The sequence below is a fragment of the Poecile atricapillus genome, chromosome Z (assembly GCF_030490865.1).
Source record: "Poecile atricapillus isolate bPoeAtr1 chromosome Z, bPoeAtr1.hap1, whole genome shotgun sequence".
Classification (NCBI taxonomy): Eukaryota; Metazoa; Chordata; class Aves; order Passeriformes; family Paridae; genus Poecile; species Poecile atricapillus.
Window position 1 is genome coordinate 116,224,511 of NC_081289.1, and position 21,512 is coordinate 116,246,022.

Genomic DNA, 21,512 nt, shown 5'->3' on the forward strand with positions numbered 1-21,512 from the left:
CTGAAGGTGTACTAGCCTCTTCCAAAGTTTGCACCAACCTTATTCTGACTCCAGATAAGGTATGCAAATTACTGTACAGTAGCTTTTTATGTTGGAGCATTGTACCGATGCTACCAAAGTGACTGTGCACACAGCAGTAATCTAAGCTGGATCTGCAGCCAAAGACATCTGGCATTTCATCTTCATTGTGAAATTCATTAGGTGCTAACCACTCCTTTCAGACTTGCTCCTATTTGAAAATTACCTCATTCCAAAAAAAAAGGGTGTCTGATGAATTTCATGATTGGGAGGATATATCACTGTGCATCAAACTGAGATTGTCACCTTCAAATAAGTAGTTGAATTTCAGTACTTTTTGCAAAGCCCAGGTAATATTTCTTATGGAAAATTACCATCTAGAGCACTAATAAGAATGCAGAACCCATGAATCATAGTGCAAGGTGGGTGGTTTTGGTTTGTATTTGTTTTTGCTTTTTTGAAACTTATCTTCTGCCTTTGTTACATGGTTGGTTTGGCTTTTACTGTTCATTTATCTAGGTAATAAAGGAAAAGCTCTGAATTTGGCCTTTCATTGTTATATAAAATGGTCTATAGAGATTAATACTTGTGAGAGGTTGAAAATGTCCAACAGACAAGAATATTATCCTCTTATGCTTTTTTCCAATTTAACAATTAACAGAACAAGCATCCAAAGCCCCATGTTATGACAAGCACAGGAACTTGTAAACACCACTACGAATTAACAGTGGAAATATTTTGTCAAAAGTTGTGAAAGGTGTGTCTAGAGTAACCGCTCAAGAGTCTTCATGTGAGAAGTGTACTGAGAAATATTGATACTAATTTCAAAGCATGATAGATTTGTCAGATGATTATATAGTGCCACAGTAAACTGACAGTAGCAAACCATGTCACGTTCCCAAAATGAAAATAGAAAAGAACAACATCAGTGAAGGATTTTGTTAAGGTTTTTTCAACTTGCCTGGGAAAAGCATACCAATTTATGTAGCATCATTTAACAGCATAAAATACAGGTCAGAAAAAATTATATGTGGCAAGAAAACAGAGAAATTTTGAAGTGACAGTTACACTAGATTTGCTATTTATTTTGAAACACTGTGTCAGGTAGTTACACGCTTTTAAAAGCCAGAAATTCATTTTGGTTTTGCAAAAAAAGGCCATTCTCTTTTATGTTTATATTACTGATATTTTTAACAGGATAATCTGGAAAAAAAAAAAAAAGCTTCTCAAGAAATTACATGTTTAAGAGATTAATTTTTATCTTAAGACAAAGTTCTCACCTTGCGCTGTCTACCTACATATTACACAAAGCTGGAGGCTTAGAACCTGAAAGAATTGTATTGTCAGTTTCTGGATTTTAATATTCTTTGATGGAGCCTCTCAGAAGCATTTTAAAAATCCTGAAAAATAAATTTGTACATTCTCAGCAATTATTTGGTGAGTGAGACAGCTAAATTGTTTGGGATTTTTCCCTGCTTCGTGTGAATTTTTTTTCTTTTTTAGGAGTTCCAGTGTAATAATTGAGATAATTAATTTATTCTTAGATGACAAAATACAGTTATCTTGGGATACTTCAGGCTGTAAGTCCTCCTCTCCTCAAAAACACTGGAAGTCAAATACAGTCTTGTCTCTGTGGAACTTATTCAATTTGCAGTCAGTTGGAATTTTCTGCTGATTTAAGAAGACTTGATGTCTTATTGCAACCCATGAAGAGTTTATTCATAGAATGACAGAATCATAGAATAGGTTTTACTCCCAGGATCATAAAGTGATAAAGTGGTTTGGGTTGGAAGAGACATTTAAAGGTCATCTAGATCACCATCTTCACCATGAGCAGGACATATTCAACTAGATAAAATTGCTCAAACTACCATCCAATCCATCTTCAAAGTTTCCAGGGATAGGACAGTCACAGCCTTTCCATTGGGCAATCTGTTTGGCTGTTTAAGCACCATTATTGTAAGAACCTTCTTTCTTATATTTAACTTAAATTGAAGCTCTACTATTTTAAATACAAGATCCCTTGTCCTACAACAGTCCCTAGGTGAATGTAATTTGTTCTTCAAGTACTTAATATCATTCAGATTGGAAATAATGGGAAATAATCAAAAATTCTCCTGCTGTTGTGGAACAGTGAAAATATAAAATTTCTTATTACTTCAGCTCTGTGCTTTTATATTGCTTTGCAAATTATTTAGATAGCATTACAGGCAATGATCTCTTATTTTCAGTCAGTGTACCTGAGGCACTACAACAATTCTTTCTAAGCCCTTGGCTGAGTTGATGGTACTGTCTGCAATCTAATAAGTTGTTCATGGAGGAGCCAACATCAGGTTGTCTAGATTTTCATAGTAATCATAGAGTGATTTGCGTTGAAAAGGTGCTTTCAGTGTCATCTTGCTCCAACCCCCTGACATGAGCAGGGACGCCTCTCACTAAACCAGGTTGCTCAGGGCCCTATCCAACCTGTCCTTGAACACTTACAGGGGCGGGGCATTCACAATCCTTCTGAGTAACCTACACCATTGCCTCATTACCCTCATAATGAAGAGTCTCTTCCTAAAATGTAGTATAAACCTAGTCACTTTCAGTTTAAAGCCATTCCCCCTTGTCTAGTCACTACATGTTCTTGTAAATAGCATCTCTCCATCTTTCTTGTAGTTTCAGCTACTGGAAGGCAATTTGTGTAGAACTGAAAAACAATTCTACATGTTTTACAGCCTTGCAGTCTCTCTCTTTGCAAAGATACTCTATTTTTACTATGGCTGTTAATGTTTGGTAGAATTGTTCATGTTTACTAGGAATAGAAATACTGGAATATTTTATATTTGCAGCTGGAGCTACATTATGAAGGACAGTTTCCATTTTCAACCTAAACCCTCCTTTTTTCATTCTATTTTGACATGACAAATTGCCTTGAGTACTTAAATTGGTGAAAAGATACTTTATAATTCTGACATATTTTAAAATAATTATTATTATACAAAATTTGTCATTCTTTCATAAAAAGTGTAAAATGTCTCTGTCATCAGGAAAATTTGTCTCATATATTCTATTTGCATTTTTCTCCAGTATATAATACTCTATAATTTAGAAAATATCTATGCTTGCCAGATAGATTCTAAATTGACACATACATAATATTAACCAAACAATCAGTGACACACCTCACTGGTCAAAGTAGTGTATTGTTGATCAATTTTCCACTGCATAGTATTTTTCTGCTTTCCACATTTCTTTATCAAACTTCTAGTAAATAGATCTAGTTAGCTGAAAGAGGGGAGGACATCCTTTTACTTCAGTATTAGGATCATCCTCTACTGACTCTCCACGCAGGCAAGGTAGTGCTTTTTGATGTTCCATCCTCTCTTATTTTGTGGAGATATAATAATACAGTAGCATAAAAGTTAAGTACTCCATGGCAAAACTGGAGTCTTTTCCTTAGAACATTATCTAGAACAGTCCATTAAATATTCTATATGCTGCCATTTCTAGAAATTCTTGAGTCAGGAATTCAGAATGGATTAATTTAATTAAACCAATTTAAACCTAATGAATTGGAACAGAATGATTTTTTTCATCCTAATACTGTATTATCATACTGTTAAGAAAGTGACACTAATTTGTGCATTTACTTTCTAAAATTCTGAAATCATGTAATACTAAATTTCTATTTTTGATTTCATATTCCTAGTATTGATTTTTCTTGATCTCTGAAAACTTTCTTAATTAAAGTTATTCAAACTCTAGGACGGAGAAATTTCTTTGATGGGCAGGAAGAAGAATTTTCCTTTGATTTAACCATAATTACCGTCTAAGTGACAAAAAATTATCAGTAACTACTTTTCTTATCCTAGAAGGCTCATGAAACTTCCTGGAAATTTATTTTTCTTCCAATGTTTTAATATATTAGATGATTCCTCTTGGGCAAAGTAGTTTGAAAGATGATGTATCTTAAACTAACTTTATCAGAAGTTAAAACATCCTTTACATATGAGGTTCAGCAAATATTAGTTGATTTTTTTTGGACAATTCTGACTCAGGATAGCCTTGTAGGATTCATTGTCTTCTGTGTAAAAATGCTGTGATTGAACCTTGGAGAACATGTACATATTTAGAAGTTTACAGCACATTCTCCTTCATGTTTTTATCAGATCTTCATGCAGATAGAATTTTCATTCCCTAAAAGATAAATAAATTGAACAATAAAGGATTTTTCCTTCTAAATTCTTCATGTTTCCTAAAGAGACATGTCTTCATTAATCACACTTGGTTGTTTGCTACCAGTATTCATACTTGAGTTTTTTCCAGAGTTCGGGGGTTCTTCAATGCTCATCACTGTAGAAACTGTACCTTTTCTGCAGGTATCTATAATCAAAAAAAGATACTCTACTAGGTATGTTTCATACCTGATTCTATTTTTAGTTACATTTGTTCAACTCAAGTGCATGCAATAAACATTATAATTTTGAGGCTGAATTCTATCTGCAGAGTTGGGATAGTGGTAACTAAAAATTCAGGGTTGCTTTTCAGTGCAAACTTGATCTACAGTATTGTCAGTAAAATCTGCCTGGAACATTGCAATGTCAATTTTATGCAATCATTTATCAAACTATTTTATAAACAACATGTGATTAATGTACAAACATTAAGTAGATATGCATACACACAGCTGACTTATTAAGTTACCTGAAATATCCTGCATGGCAGTACATTATACCATACAGGCCTATTTATTAATCTCAGAAATGTTGAGCTGGGAGATCACTTAATTAATAAGTGACAAAAGTTCCATTTCCTTTCATACAATGAGACATAAAAGCTTCCAGATACATATAAACTACCTTTTGAAAATTGCTCTCAGAGAGGTAAATATAAGCTATGCAGATGAAAGAATCACAGTATTAATTTAAAATTATATGCCAGTTTCAAACCAAAGCAGGCTATGTTTCTTATTTATAAACGTCACTCTTCTATAGAGATGTTACAGTTTTGACATGGAACGAATTTCCAGCCACTTCCTGGGAGCCTTCTTGTCTCAGAGCTCTCAAGCAAACAAGAATAATGTCAGAAATTGTACAAAGAGGCTTGTGTGAGTCTGGTTCAGATGTATATTCATCTCAGTTAAGATGACCTACTGTTCTTCTGAAACATAACCTAAAGTTCAGTGTTGAACTGATCGTAATTGCTCAATGACTTCAAAATAGAGTTTGCTATGAAATTATGAGGAAAGTAGTCATATTGTTTTAGTCATAGTAATAACTCAAGTCTTTAAGGCACAACCCATTTGTAAAAAAATTGAATCATTATCCTGGCATTCAAGAAACATATGTTGTGATAGCAGTTAAACTGAAGGAAATATCTTACCTAAAGAAGCAAAAATTATGCAGAAGAACCTTACAAAACCATGACAAAAAAATTTCCAACCTTGTTTTTTGTTCTTTGCAGTTATTTTCAGGTGGGAGAAGGTTAACCTTAGTTTCTGCATTGCATTAACTTTTAACTGTCATTATAAATCTCAAAGTATCTTCATTCTATTGAAGAAAATAAAGGAAAGCCTGGAAGGTACCCTTTTTTTTTTTCTCTTCTCATTCTTTTTTTTCCCCCTCACAATACTATGTTTCTATCTCAACTTATCCAGCTGTAATGAGACAAAATGAATTGATCAGTATAAATTATTGTTCAGAGAAAGCAAATTGTCTGCAGAGAAGAGATCCAAAGCATTCAGCAGTAGAGGAAGACAGGGACTTCCTTTTGTTGTTTTTTTACATTTTTATAATGGGCTTTTAGCATTTAACACTGTAGAATTTCTTCTACTAATGGAAACCGTTTATTTTTATTTTTTTCAATGTACTGTGATTTTGCTTGTTATTATAAGGAATTTTTAATTACAATATTCAAATAATATTACAATCTGTGAAGTGGCTTCACTAAACCTTAAATCCTTTAGCCAATAAGGAAAATAAAATTTTGGCTATTAGTTTAGAATTAAGAAGTGGTTTTTATATGAAATCCTGTTTCTACCTGTATCTACTTGCTGCAAGCAAATGGTCAGACATCTCATTTTTCCAGTCTACAAATGCATGTATATCTTTCCATTTAATCACAGTGACTGTTCAATGCCTTGTCCTCAATTTTCTAATTTAAGTGATAGGTTTAAAATATATTCTACTTTTTTCTTCATGTCATAGAAATTCTGGAGTTAATCACAGTGTCATGGTTTTAAATCAGTAACTAAAAAAATTACTTATTTCTTGCTGTGAGATATCGATTAGAACAAGAGCAAAACAGGCTTAAAACTTAAAAGGAATAAAGAAAGTTTATTAACAAAACTACAAGAATAAAAACACCAGAATAAACTTCCAGAATACTCCTTTATCCCCCACTACCTAGCCATTCCTTTGCACACATGACAATATAGAGACAAAAAATCTTTAGAACTTTGGTGGTTAAAACAGTCCCAATTCTTGCTAGAGTCTTTTCATCAGCCTTTGTAGAGAAACAGAAGTCTTCTTCTGGTAATCTATGGAGTTTCTCACGAGAAAACGATTTCTGTTACAGTTTTCTTATTTTTCTGATGACAGCTGCCCAGAAATCTGTCATCAGTTCACTCCTCCCATTTCACATCACTCTGAGGTGTGTATGAGCCATGAGTCTAGGGACGTCATTTTAAGGACGAGTTATTCAAAAGCAAAAGTTCTCTTCATCTGTCTCTGTGAGCTTCCCTGGAAACAGTTTTCTCTTTTCCCCTCAAGGCCTCAAATCTTTGCTTCACTCTGTTCCAGCACCTCACTGTATCACAATTACTCCATCTTTTGCTCAAAATCCAAACTTTGAACACTATTCCTCCCAATATACTCTGTCATGAATTAAAGGAGTCTTTTCAGAACACTGTTGTCCATTTCCATAGCTTTAACAGAAAAATATTTCAGCTTATAAAGCATCTCCTTAGTCTCTCCCATCTAAAACTTAACTCTTTTCCTCACTGTTTTTGGTGGTTTTATGATGTCTTCCTCATGTTGATTGTCTCTCTCTCTGTCTTTCTGGGAAAAAGGAGTAATCTGTACGTTTTATCCAGGTAGTAAAAGAATTAAAGTCTTAGAAAAGCTGCAGGAGTTCATGGTGTCAGGTTTCAGTCCAGCAGCAGAAACTGAAAACTAAACCAGGCTGGCCGGCTCTGCTTCTCTCCCCTCCCCACCCCACCCCCCCCACGGCCTTGTCCGGCCTGGAGGGGGGGAGGAGGAGGCCAAGACAGAGCCTTGTTACCTTGTCAGAAGCCGGAAACCAAAGAGAACAAGAGAGCTCTGGCTTTAGATCTTAAGGGGTGTTCACAAGTTGAACTCACTTTTCAATGGTTAAAACTGCTGTCAATTCTTAGAAATGACCAATAATTGGTCAGGAGAAAAGACTCCCATCAGCCACCAGCAGCTTCAACTTCCTTAGCTCTCAAAGCTATCTTAAAGATAAAGTCACCCCATGACACATAGATGAATTCTGGCTGTTTGAGGATAGGATTACCAGTCTTTCCTTGCAGCAGTACTCTTCCCCAAAGAAAGTACAAGTAAACAAAAATGTACATGGTAGCTGTAAAAATATCTGGAACTTCTTTTGAGAGAGTCCAGTAGCAGGAAGTACCAGTGGTTTGCTGCAGCAAGTACTAGTGTGAAGTATTGGGTATTAGAGCAAAAATACAAACATACTATACCCTTGTGTGTGTTCCTCCTGTCAATATCAAGTCTCAAATTCATGGGTTTTTTTATGATTGTTTGTGGCTTAAAATTAACCCTACTCATACAATAGTTCTGTGAAGCTGAATAGTGGTATTCAAAGGGGGATATAGTCTCAACCCTCAATTCATCATGGGCCACTCCTACAAAAATTGAATATGAATTCATGCATACTATTGAATCAATTTCTTTTTAGTTTTAGGAGTGTTCTTTCCATATCATTTTAAGAGAATTCATAAAAAGCCTAGCTACTGGAAATAGCCCAAAGGCATCTTTGAGCTAATGCATCCTAAATGAAATCTTAACCTTCAACCTTCATTTTCTAAAAGCATATTCTCTAATTAGATAGTGCTCTTTTCATGCAAGTGAAAGGTGTAATGCTGATTAGGTTTATATTGCTGAGGGAAATTTTGCCACTGCAAGGTCAACATCTGTTGACTTAAAAACTAGAAGGCATAATTCAGCATTGGAAATCATAGCTGTTTCTAGTAGGGTTAATTAAACACTAACTCACCATTTCCTTAAAACTCATAACAAATTAGAGCAAACTAAAGCTGAAGATTTTATTTTTTCACACTCTGTTATGCATTGCATAAATCAGCTCACATAACATACAGGTTAACAGAGGTTTAACCGTGAACCTCAACAGAGACAGGTTTGATTGCAGTTTCTTTCTGGGGTGATTCAGCTTTTTGCCTTGAGTCTTCTGTACTAGAATGCAATTAAGGAACAAAAAGCATAATGACATTAATGATAGGTACTCCAACCTCATAACGTGCTGGTTTAAGCAGGGACTCTGTGACTTCATGCACAAGTCCTTGTCAATATGTTCTCATCTCTCCCACTTCACAGACTGAGAAACATCTCCTTAGCTGGAATACAGATTAGATACAGACAAATTATACACACTTATTTTTTGTTTGTTTCCCTGGAAACAATTAGTTCATTACTATCAGTGTAGTAACATATGCATTTCCACTAAGAAGGTCAGATACTCTGATGTTGTTTTTAAAATTTTGCTTCAGAACTTGTAAATAAAAATTCCAAATGCAAGCTTATAGAAATACAAATATGAAAGAGGTTTTCTTTTAGGGAAGTCACCTCACCTACTTAATGTAACATTAAAATCTACAGGGTTTGACAATTACATAATCATCATAAGGTACCAAAATCATAGATGCAAAGACTATGTACATTAATCAGTATTTATAAGCAATATTATAAGATGCATATAAAATTATTAGTATAATGAGCCTATTATTTACAGGAAAGATATCCAACTCATCAATAATATTACACACTTGATTTTTCTTCAGTACAAACATATAAACTATTATTTGCATTTAGTCTTAGACTTAGTTACATACATTTTTTGAGTTTTCAGATAATGTTTTCTCTCATTACTTTATGGAGCCATAGAATCACTTAGTTTGGAAAAGTCCCTTAATATGATCAAATCCATCCCTTAACCCAGACCTACCAATTCCACCACTAGACTGTGTTCCTAAGTGCAACATTTACATGTCTTTTAAATAATTCCAGAGATAGTGACTAAATCACCTTCCTAGTAAGCCTGTTCCCAAGTCTGACAAATTTAATATTGAAGCAATTTTCCGTAGCACACAGCCCATTATTCTACAATTTAAAGAAACTGAAGAACACTTGGAAATTAACCAATTTCCAGAATATTCTAACTTTTAGAGTATATAAAAGAGCTATTTTTCCATTAGTTGAAAATATTTAACTAATATACATAATATTGGACATTTCATATCTTGGTAGTAGTAAAATTCTAAGTTGTTTACATCAGAGATATCATTTAGGTTCAAATACTTTATTAATTTCAATGTATTTTTATAGTTAAGATATGAAGACATAAATGCCATCCGTAGTGATTTGTGGTAAAACCACTGGAGTGATTCTCAACCCCTGAACCAGTTTTCACAGAGGACTTGTGAGCGGTTATAGGATGGCACACTTGATACTGAAAAAGAGGTGTTGCTGTAAGATTGAAACCATGCTTTAAGAGAACAATGAAAAAAGTCAGCAGCAGCCTTCTCTCCTTGTTAGGGTAAGCTGGTTCTACTCTATTCCCAGAAAGCTCACTACAGCATGGGAAATTGCTCTAATACCCACAAGTGCAAAGATCAGTTGTAGGAAAAGCAAATCCTGAAGAAATTCTCTCAGCAGAAGTTTCCCCTGTATGCACTTCCTTGATAATCAGCTTCAAATGAGCCAAAAATGCCTTCTAGATAGAGGCAATTTCTAGCAGCTTTGTATATCTTTTATATACAACTTTCTTACTCTGTTTGAACCTTTTGCTATGGCATAAAGTAAGACTTTTTGCTACAGCACAATGCAAGAGAAAGACCTGAGGAGCATAAAGACCAAATAACGCAGACTTTCATGAGATAATTTAAAATCCTTCAGAATACCTGACGTCAAGTTAGTGAATGTTAGCAAAAGAACAATGGTGGAAAACTTTGCTTTATATATCAGACAGACAGCCTGTCCAAAAAATACACAATCTTAAAGTAATTGAAGTAGTTAGCTGGAAAACTAGTAGTTACTTGAGCAAATCAAGTCACTTGAAGAAAATCAGCACAATGCCACTGAAAAGTCCTTGAATAAAGGACTTTCTTATAATTCTAAAATAATTTGTTTAAAATTCACATGACTTAATAGTAGGTCAGTGATAGAAAAAAAAAACAAACCAAAACTATGTCATTAGTTTATTTTCTTTTTATTCATGTCAAGGTGTTCTATCTTCCCTCCACAAACCCCTTTACAAAATTTATATTATTTTTGATCTGTTTGGTTTTTTCCTGATTTTTTGTGTAATAATTCTGTCAGCAAACCACAACAATTAATTTATGCTCGGGTATTTGTTTGTTCATATAATACAGAAGAGAATTTTACAACGTACTACTATTCCTTCCAGTCATTATTTAACTTATGAGATAATGTCAAAAGGAGATGAATACTGTCACTGGGTAATGTCCTCCCACTGCAAGATGAATGTCAGGACATTTATGAAAAATAAAGGATCACATGAAACAGAGATATGTATTTCAAAGCAAGAAAGCATTTTCCAGTCAAAATATTATGTGCTGGTCACAAGATGACTGTTCATTTGGATTGTTTTGAAAAGATGAAACAAATGACAGATGAAAATAGATTAGCAGCTTTTCTGCTTGACATTCATCATGAAAGTTTCATTTCATAGCATTTTAAGAATATGATTTTTTAAAAATATTTCCAGATATGAGCAAGAATGTAAAACAAGTATTGTAATATTTTCCTTAAATATTTTCTGGTTTATTAGTTGCATAGAAATTCATCATTTGACAGGTACAAAATATACAAAATTACTACCTAGAAAATAATGAGTGTTATGTCATTAGATAGATAGATAGATAGATAGATAGATAGATAGATAGATAGATAGATAGATAGAGAGAGAGAGAGAGAGAGAGATCGAGAGATCGAGAGACAGATAGATAAAGTACTGTGTAGTTTAGCTTTGCCCATACCTAACAAGGTGACACGGATTAAACTAAAATGAACAGATGTTATTGTCACTGGCTCTAGATTTACAGATAACTTAACCAAGCACAAAAACTTAAGTAGCTGGTAACACAAACATTTTGGAAATATTACAGGACGAATATAGATACCCTGTAAATATTTGATCTTGAACTTACACTATGAAGTCCAGCACCACGGACACAGACTTCCACTTTATTGCGGCAAATTTTAAATTTAATCTAGTTCTCCAAGTTGCCCTATATAACAAATAACTAGAAAACACAAATAAAAACCAGAAACTAACTAGACATGGTTACAGCTGCCTTCCTGGTTTCCACTTGCAGTGCTTAATAAAAACGTTTCATTTCTGACTCTTCCACTTTGTTGCTTTGGCACCAGAGTATTGAGATATATAGCATATATGTATGCTGCCATGAGGGCATAGTCAATATAAAGGCTCCTTTCAGCAACACAGCTTCAGGAAACTGAATAAAAATTTTATAAAGTGTTTATTATATAAATAATATGTATAATATGAACAAAAAAAAGCATTTTAAAAATTAGAAATATTCAAGTACATGTAATTAAGAAGATAACTTTGCAGATACTAATGCAAGTTGATTTCTTACTCTGGTTATAAGAAAAGAAAATTCTTCTATTAACACCACCGAAAATGTAATAATATACATGACTTTTCTGTTGCATTGGTTATTAATTAGTAGTTTCATATGAGGTTTCCTCACTGTATGAGAAGCAGACATTACTAATTCATGTGAGCTGATAATCATGTTACAGGTTGCTTTAATGAGATTAATGCTTTTTTGTAATTATTATGGTAATACACTGCCTGTGACTCATACAATTCTCTTCTATTAATTAGTATGTGATTGCTTCGGTATAATTCATTTCTTCTGAAGTCCCAAGTTTATTATACTAAGTTATATAGTTATTGACTTTATTATGCAGTTTATTTCATTTTAGATTTGGGTGTTTTTGTTTTGTTTTTTTTTTTATTGAAATTTCATCTTCCTCACAGGAAACCCACAAATCTTACTTTATATTCTTGGGATTCATTTCACTGAAAGGATTACAGAAAGTATACAAGCTATGTCGGTACTTCGGTACTTGTGCTTAAATCCTGAGAACCACCAAATTTTTAAAGCACAACTTGGGCTATGGTGGAAGCACTCTGAGGAGCCATCATGTGATGTCAACTCCACTTAGCCTGATTCTCTGCTTCCAAGGGTGATACTTGGTATTAAAGGAAATGAAAAGATTTCTGCAGTTTGTTATTTCACGTGGATGTAGAAAATGATGTAAAAATGCTAGTGTTAAGACCTTGTGAAGCAACAGAGATTTAGAGCAACACAGATGCATCACCATTTCCTTCCACTCAGCAAGTGATGTAATGCACCACAAACACTCAGGAAATCTGCCAAAGCACCTGAATTCTCAGGACGAGTCTGTGTCAAGATGCTTCTGAAAAAACAGTGCAGCAAAGCTTCCAGCCAACACTGGAACCCTTAGAGCAATGGCCTGCATGTATTTCCTGTGAATTTGTATTTTATTGTAGATTTGTTTTCTATCCTGTTCTTATGTTTCTTTCTGTCCCTTAAGCAATGTGGAGGAAAGTAAGGGATATTCTGTCAAAATCCCCGCCTGTCAGGAAATTTCCTTTACAAAAGAACAAATGTGGTAATTCCAGAACCAAGCAGAAAGGCAAATTAATTCCCAAATCCTTGACTTGTTTTGTGATTTTCAGACAAGAGATAAACTGTATAAAAAATATGCTATTCCTCTGTAGGGAAATGACATATGTTTCTCACAGAAATTCAAAATTATTACACATTTTTTGTAGAAATGTGAAAAAATAGTGAGCATATTGGGGAATACATTGGTATTAGATAGATGCCTTTCCAGACAAAATATAGTAAAGATTGACATCTTCCTGTGAACTAAAATTTTCTATCACATTAAAAAGCCAGTCTTAAGTTTGATCTTATAATTTGTTATGACAGAGAGCTGATACTTCATCAATAAGACTGGTGAATGACAAAATAATTATAGCATTTTTTTGTTAATTGTGTACGAAGCCAGTCATAAAACTCTGAGAGGAAAAAAAGCAAAACAATAAAATTGTTAGTTGAAGATTCTAGAAAAAATATGTAAAGGCTTTTTCTACACTGTTGTTAGAGCACTTTTTTCTTATGTTGAATGTCTTCATTATAAAAGCTGTTTCATCAGTTTATTTACACTTGCAATGTAGTCATGTTTTTTCACACAGTAAATTTCATATCAGCAAATTAACATTCCTAATAATTCCTTTTTTAAAAAGGGCAACAGTGTTATAACAGCTATTTCTTTTGCTTAGAGTTAGGCTTTTGTAAGAATTCTAATATTAATGTTCTAAATAAAACTTTTTTTTCAGATTGGGAAAAAAAAAAAGATTATAATAATTTTAATCCTGGAGATTCTTAAAGATAAAAAAATACAGTAGTTTTCTGGTTATTTATTATACAGTGCATCAATCCCGCCACTTAGGAAATAAGTTTTGCTCTATTACAATAATGGATGTGTCAAAAAAAATCATCAAGATCAGAATTTGTCACATTGTTGCCTAGATACATCAGAGGAGTTTCACAGAATCTTAGTGCTGACGGAAGAATTTAATTAGTTGTTTATAACCTCCATATTCACATATCATTCCTGTTATTTACCACACATTACATCGTGCACATCAGTGCTAGTTTGGGAATTCTGAATTTACTTCTTATTTGTGGTCCAGACTTGTGTTGGGTAACACAGGTCTACAAACATAAGCACCTGAAGTGAGATGAGTATCTGGACCTTTGACATACGAACTGTTTAAACATTTCCTCCTTTTCTCCAAGTCTCTGGTAATTTCTTTTTGCCACTCTTTCTCTCCTGATTACACCACTCTCCTAATAATGTCCCCTGACATTATCAATGCACAGTTTCACTTTCATCAGTTTCATAGTTTCTCAAAATATGGAAGATTCCTAACAGCCAAGAAAAGTACAGTTTTCCTTAAGCAAAAATTACTTTTTACTTCATAACTAAAGTTGAAACACTCCTATAACCTTAGAAAAGTTATTTTAGTCAAAATCCAAAAAAATTAAAAGGATTGCAGCTTCAAGACTGAAGAATTTGAAAGGTTTATTTCAGAGTTGCCAATGGCTCACTAGTTTGAGTGAGTTTACAACCTGTTTTTGGCTCTTTCAAACCGTGGTGGCCCTAGTTCCAGCATTCCTGGCAAGTATTTCACACACTACACTATTCTGCTGTGGCTTATTCTGTTTCTTCTAGCAGACATACCCTAAAAAGCAATTAAGCATTAATTAGGGTTTTATTTTATTTTTAGTTTCTATGTGGCAATCATCGTGACAAACAGGAAAGTCTCATTTTCCATTATTTCACTTAGCAGAGAAAATACAAGTGACATACCATGTTAATATGTCGCAGCTATGGGTAGTTCTGTTTTAATGTCAGGCTTGAGATCCTTCCTAGCATACCTCATTTCAGTACTTATGATTTATGCAAATACTTTCTTAATTATACCTATGTCAATATTCCAGAGCTATTTTTTACTCCTCAAAAATAAGATTATTTAGTGACTGCATTTTTCACAAACAAGTATCCTAATACTAAGCTTGCTCTTAATTCCATCCCATGAATCAAGGTATATTATGCAACTTTTGCCATCTTGTCAACAAAAAAAGAAATCATCGTGTAGTTGTCTTTCGATATATTTATCTGCTTATTATATATTGAACAAAAAGTAGAGTAAGGTCGAAGACTAGACAATATTAACTCCATTTAAATTTTCAACCTAAGAGCACTAATTCTTTTTTAATATAAGTTAATTAATTATCTCAAGAGAAAAATTCCTACTAAGCATCAGTCAAGCTTTGTATTCCTCTAGGTTTGCTTAAAATCTTGACTTCATCCAGCTTTGCAATTTTCAGGTTTTTTTTGGTTTTTTTTTTAACTAATTGTAACCATAGCTTCTCTCCAAGAATACTGTCTAGCAGAACCAAATGTTTCTGCATAAAAGATAATGAAAGTCTTTACATGAAGGTATTCTTCCAATAGAGCTAAAAAGTCCTTCTTAATGTGAAAGGTTTCTGGGGTCCATAGGATAAGTGAAATAAGTGCAAGAATTACATATGAAATATTCTCCAAGAATGTTTCTATTTTTAATGGTATGCAAAGACTATCAGCATAACCCTCACTTAGGTAAGACTAGCAGCTGTCTATGGACCTTACATTTTAGCAGTTCATTTCAGAAGCCAGAAGTAGAAGTGCTCAAACTTGCTTCTTTGCCATGTTTCAGGGTTTTGAAGTTGCATGCAGTTCCCTTTGACCAGCTTATTGTAAGTAATGAGGTAAAATTTTTCAAACGCTCTGGATCTATCTTCAGATATTTCATTAAAAACAAGATCCTGTTCCTGAATTTATTAATCCCCACTTAATCTACTATCTCTTACCTGGCTAAATTATTGGAAAAGATATTAAAATTTAGAGATAAGGACTTTTGATTTATTAGCTTTTTTGCAGGAACTTAAATACTTTTCTTTTTTAATGCACATGCCACTCCTGTCAGTCTAAATTTTTTCATGAATATGAAATTCATAAGATTTGAGCACACCTGACTGCTGATAAATGTGAAGATCACTAACAGAGAAAAATAATCTCCATCAATATACTTAAAATTCATTCCAACTTATGTGTGTAAAAACTTTTTTTAAACAATTTTAGTAGAGAATGTGTTTAAAAAAAAACCTGAAAGCAGAATTTTCTCCTAAAGAATGCAAATCAATAGGTTTATAATGTTATCTATACTGACAGAGTTCTATATCTGTTTATTGGTGTATTAAAACATATACTTCATCACAAATATTTAAATGAAAACCAGAAGTTATCTGATAACTGACTTTTGCATCAGACTGGGTAATAGACAAAAAATTACAATGGGGTGATGACAGGATGGCTGATAAATATGCCTTTTTGAGTTAAAGGGTAATACACATGCAGGAGGTGAAATATACAACTTACAAAAGACTTTAAGGGATAATCTCATTGTTTACAATTTACCAAAGAGCCTCTTACACACTAAGCCATAGACTTATACAATATGCAGCAACTTATATGCATTTTATATGTATGTTTAAGTATTTAAATAAGTGATTTCAAGAAAGTCCATTGCTGGAGGTTTTATCTATCAGGACATTGGAGTTACTGTACTATTGAAAATATAAAAAAAAATAATCCCACTGACCAGAAACTTGCTAAATCAGTGGATTGATTCAACATATTCAATACCAGCATCTACAGAAATAAAGCATGCCAGATCTGGGTCAGTGAGTCATCATGTTAAGTCCACCACATGGTCATGTCTGATACTGGGCCATCTGCCTGGCGATAATCATTTGTTCTAAATTAAATATAATGAGGACATGATCAGATAATATTAAAACAGGCATGTTTCCTGTTCTGCCTTTAAATCATAAATTTCTGTCTCATCAGTTTTCATTATAAAGTCCTTGATTTTCATACATCTTTCTCTTCTAATATCAACTTCTAATTATCAGTCTTGTTAAGCTGAAATCTTTCTGATGTTATACCAGTCCATGGTAGGTTTTCTCAATTTCTCATTTCTTGAATTGAGGTTTATTTCTAGTAATTTTTAAATTTTATTACCTCTACCTATTGAGTCTTCATCATTTAATGCTCTTCTTCTTTACCTCGGTTGATTTTACCCTTTCTTCAGTCTACACCTTTAGTAACATTTGACTTCTAACTCCCCTTCAAATTCCTTGCAGTATGAGAGCAAGAAAATTTTGCTATGTATTTTTTTTTTCTTGCCTCTCTTCTAAATGTCTTCATACTATTCTATTTTACCCCTCATTTTTCAATATCTCATCTGCTTTCATAGTTCTTTGTGAAGTCCTATTTGGCCAGATTAGCATTGTTACTACTTCATTAATTTCATGCATGAACATATGTGAATTAAACCTCCTACCCTTTTTTACTAAAATATTTTACAAAACAAAGTTTAGATGTAATTGAGGTATACAGCCATACTACAGCAATTCTTTTCTTCTATTCCGGGCTTGAACCTGATTTTCAGCTCCTCTTTTCTCTGGTCAGAAAGCAAGAACTTTGCAGAGATTACTATTTCCATCAGCATTTTGAGTGGCTAAAACCTTTCTCCCGTCCTTCAGCCTTTGCTATTATTGTATAATTATACAATATTAAAAAAAATTGTACAATATATTGTATTTTTAAGAAGCTTGATACATAATAGAAAACATATATCAAGGAAGAGAAACAGAAGATACAATCCTACATACCTCGATGAAATAATTCTGAATTTAGATGAAGAGTGAAATTTTCCAGAGCTTAGGGAAAAGCAATTTTTCTAAAAAATTGACAAAGAAAATATAACACCATGCAGTCCTTCAAATACCAGAAAGGACCATGCTGCTTGTTAACATTTCCAAATTAATTTGAGTTAAAATAATTTTATACAAGTATAAGCAACTTCAAATATATTAATAACTAACTAATGTATGCATAACTGCATTGCAAGTTTTAAAGATAAGTGAAATGAAATAATATTTTCTGTTTGGAAGTTCAGTCCATTGTTCATTTCATATTTTATCAGTTGTCTATACTTTCTTTTTGAATGTTGCTAAATGAACTATTTATCATGAAAAAAATCCTTTTAGAATGCATGTGTGTTTTTTAAGTAAAATACAGAAAGTATCAATGAATTTTTATTCTGATATCTGTGTGAAATTACTATCTAGAAAATTCTTAAATATCTGATAATGTATGCAATCCTACTTTTCTTACTAGCTCATTTTTTTCTGCGTTGCACAGTTAAGTAGCACTGTACAGTGATACATACAGTCCTCCAAACCAAAGTGGTTCCATAGTGGAAGTAAGTTTTTCTCATCCTGATTTTCCTTAGACTAACCCAAAATGTTTTAGGTGATAATAGAAATGAAAAGGTCTTTTGCATTTTACTTTCAGGTTCAGAGGCTTTAGAATGGTGTGTTCTGATGCAAAATTTACCAAATTTTGGATTGTGGTTATTAAAGTTCTAGCGTGGGCTCACCTTTATTTTCTCTCTGCTGTGAACCAGCAGTGGCTGGTTGAAGTGGTATCCTACCCTCCAAAATGGAAAATAGGAATTTTTTTAGCCCAAAACTTTTCAAACTTCTAGTTTCAAATAAACCCACAGGAGTACAGACATAATATTGGGATGACCTCTAACTCCTGCTATTGGAGTGCCTTTTTTCATGGAAAGTTTTTTTATTAGATTTCAAATTTATAGTCCTAGACAAAGCATGAATATTTCTTTAACTCCTTTCCAAGGCCCAACTCAAGAGAAAGATATTTTATCTTTATGTGATAGGACTTACCATTGAAGTAATTGACCGAACATAACGTCTATTGTGGTATCTGACATAATAGTTTCCTAACTTGAACATCTGGAGAACCAAAGACTGATTATTACAATGCATGCCTTTTTGAAGAAAAGCTACATAACAATCCCCTAATCCTGCATCATGCAGTTCCTTTCTTCTCACTGTGTCTTCATCAACCTTATATTTGTCTCTTCTCAAGAGGTCTCCTCTCTAGAGGAGAGCCCTGACACAAAGATGGCCCATTTCAGTTAAACAAGTTTTCCATTGCATAAATTAAGAGAAATAGTTATGGACATAGAAATGTACATTGAGAATGAAAGAAGAATCTAAATAGACAAAAGTGGGCACAGCTTTCAATGTCCTGGAATAACTCCCATTATAAAGGTAAAACAAGTGTATTGCATGCTGGCTACAGGAGACGCAGAAAGATTAAAGAAAAAAAAAATTAACAACTTTACAGAAAATATTTTTTTTTTATTTGTGTGGTGTAGATACACAGACTTTACTACTTAATTTCCTCTGGTTTTTTCAGGTTTTTTCTTTTATTTTCTCTTTTCTTTCCAGTAACATCTTTTTTTTTTTGAAGGGGGGGCATGATATTTTTGGTCCATGTCAACTTTTTTTAATATGATATCTTCATAATCTGAATATAATATTTTATCCTTGCAATCATCTTGAAAAGCTATTGTCTTGAAAATAAATTATGATGTGAAAAGCAGAAAATCTTAGGAAGTACTTAGACAATACTAATATTTTTTGAAAGCTTTGTGATAGCTATTTTTTTACATGGAAAATTAATGTAGATCTTAATCCAGGAAACAAGATTACCAAATTTTAATATAGGGTCAGTCAGGTTAGGCTGATACCAAAAGAAATAGCTGAAGAGCTGGGATTACAAATCCTATCCCCAAGTCCTATAGTGAGTTCATGAAGCATTGTCAACTCTTCCTTTTCTCATATTTGGGATGTTTTCATAAAAGTAGAATTTCCAGCAGAAGTTTCTCACTTCAAAAATTTCCTATTAACTTTAAAAGCTGACTGTATCTTTTAAATGTGTTCCAATTTTGAAGAAAAAATGAATAAGCCCTTTGAATCTCAGGGTCTATATGACATTCTTTCTCAGCAAAATTTTCTGTACATATGATTATGTACTGATTTGATAAAATGGTCATTATATTTTGGCATCATATTTCTTACCCTGTTTTGACTCTATTAAACAGGTACCACTAAAATAATTTCCTTATCTTTTAGCAGCCAGGGGCTAAGAACAGCTAGATGATTCATTCAGTATCCATTAACATTATCTGAAAAGAAGACCTACCAATGTTACATTTCTTGTGATCAAATTTCTATTACTGCATCTTTTTTATGAGTGTATTTTATTTAATAATTAATTGTGTCAGTATCAAAACTATCACTTTTAGGACAAAAAAAAACAACTTTTAACTTTATTAATAACAAAAAAACCAAAAAAAACCCCACCACCTTGGTACAAGGTTATATGTCATATGTTATATGTATATAGCAAGATGCTCTCAAGAACAAATAAAAATACATCTGTATTCCTTGTCTGGGTGTCACTCTACAATAGAATAATTCAAAGGACACTAATGCTCACTAATTCAAAGTCAACTAATGCTCACATGTCCGTGGACTTAGTAAGGTATAACCTCAACCCTGCTCCATCTTAAACTCATCTATAATCTGTTTCATAACGATTGAAAATTTCTTCTCCCTCCTGTGTCAGTTTGGTCTCTTTCCCCCTTTACAGATGTTTAATTTCTTCTCTATGTTACTTTGTCCTCATTGAAATAGCTAACTTCCTCATTTTGAATCTTTTTTTAATATAGACTAAGTGTTGTTAGTTTTGCCTGTTTTTCTTTTCCCAAGAGTATGAGACCTTTTAAATTTCCATTTAATTGTTGGATTGCATCTATTTCTCTGCATTTCCTGTAGCAAAAACACTCCTTAATAACCTTTCCAGGCCCAGATGCAACATATTTCTCAGTCCTACAGTACAATTTATCTGCTTGCATACTGAGATTTTGAATTGCTAAGGACTTATAGCAGTTACCCCCTTGTGGTAACCAATTTACACACACAGTCAAATCAATTTAAACATATTTCTTTCAAAATTATAAAGAGCTTCCAATACTACCAGCAGTATTTTCTTCATTTTTCAATTAGCACAAATATATTTTCCAAAATCAGTATTTCTATTTCTCTGGAATTTAAAATATACTAAAACTCAGATTTTGTATGAGATAGAAATTTTCATGAATTAAGGCAATAATTTACATGCTTCTTGCTACTCAAAGAGTGGTTTTTTTATGCTTTACAAGTTTTGTGTTCAGTTTATTTTGTCCTTTTTTCTTCTTTTTGCACAATTGAGTTCTTATAATACGTATGTTTTTGCACTGGCATAGTAATCCATCTTTAGAATTATACCTAGGAAAGTTAAATCATCTATGTTAATACCCTTTGTTAATTATCAGTTGAGAGCTTGTCACAGACAGAACATGAAGTCTGAGAACCTGATTCTTACTGGATGTGTAGCACGACCCTCCTGGCACTTTATACTTGTTATACGTAACCTCATTCTTAAAAGCAGAACATCTTGTGGAAGCCTCAATGGCTCACACGTTCCAGAGGCTGTTCACAATGCAGACTATTACATTTCAGGTGATTTACAGTTTGTGTGTCATTATGAGGATTTAATGTTCTCTTACTATGTAAACATAGTAAAGATGGTTATTAATGATTATTTTAAAAATCAGAAAAA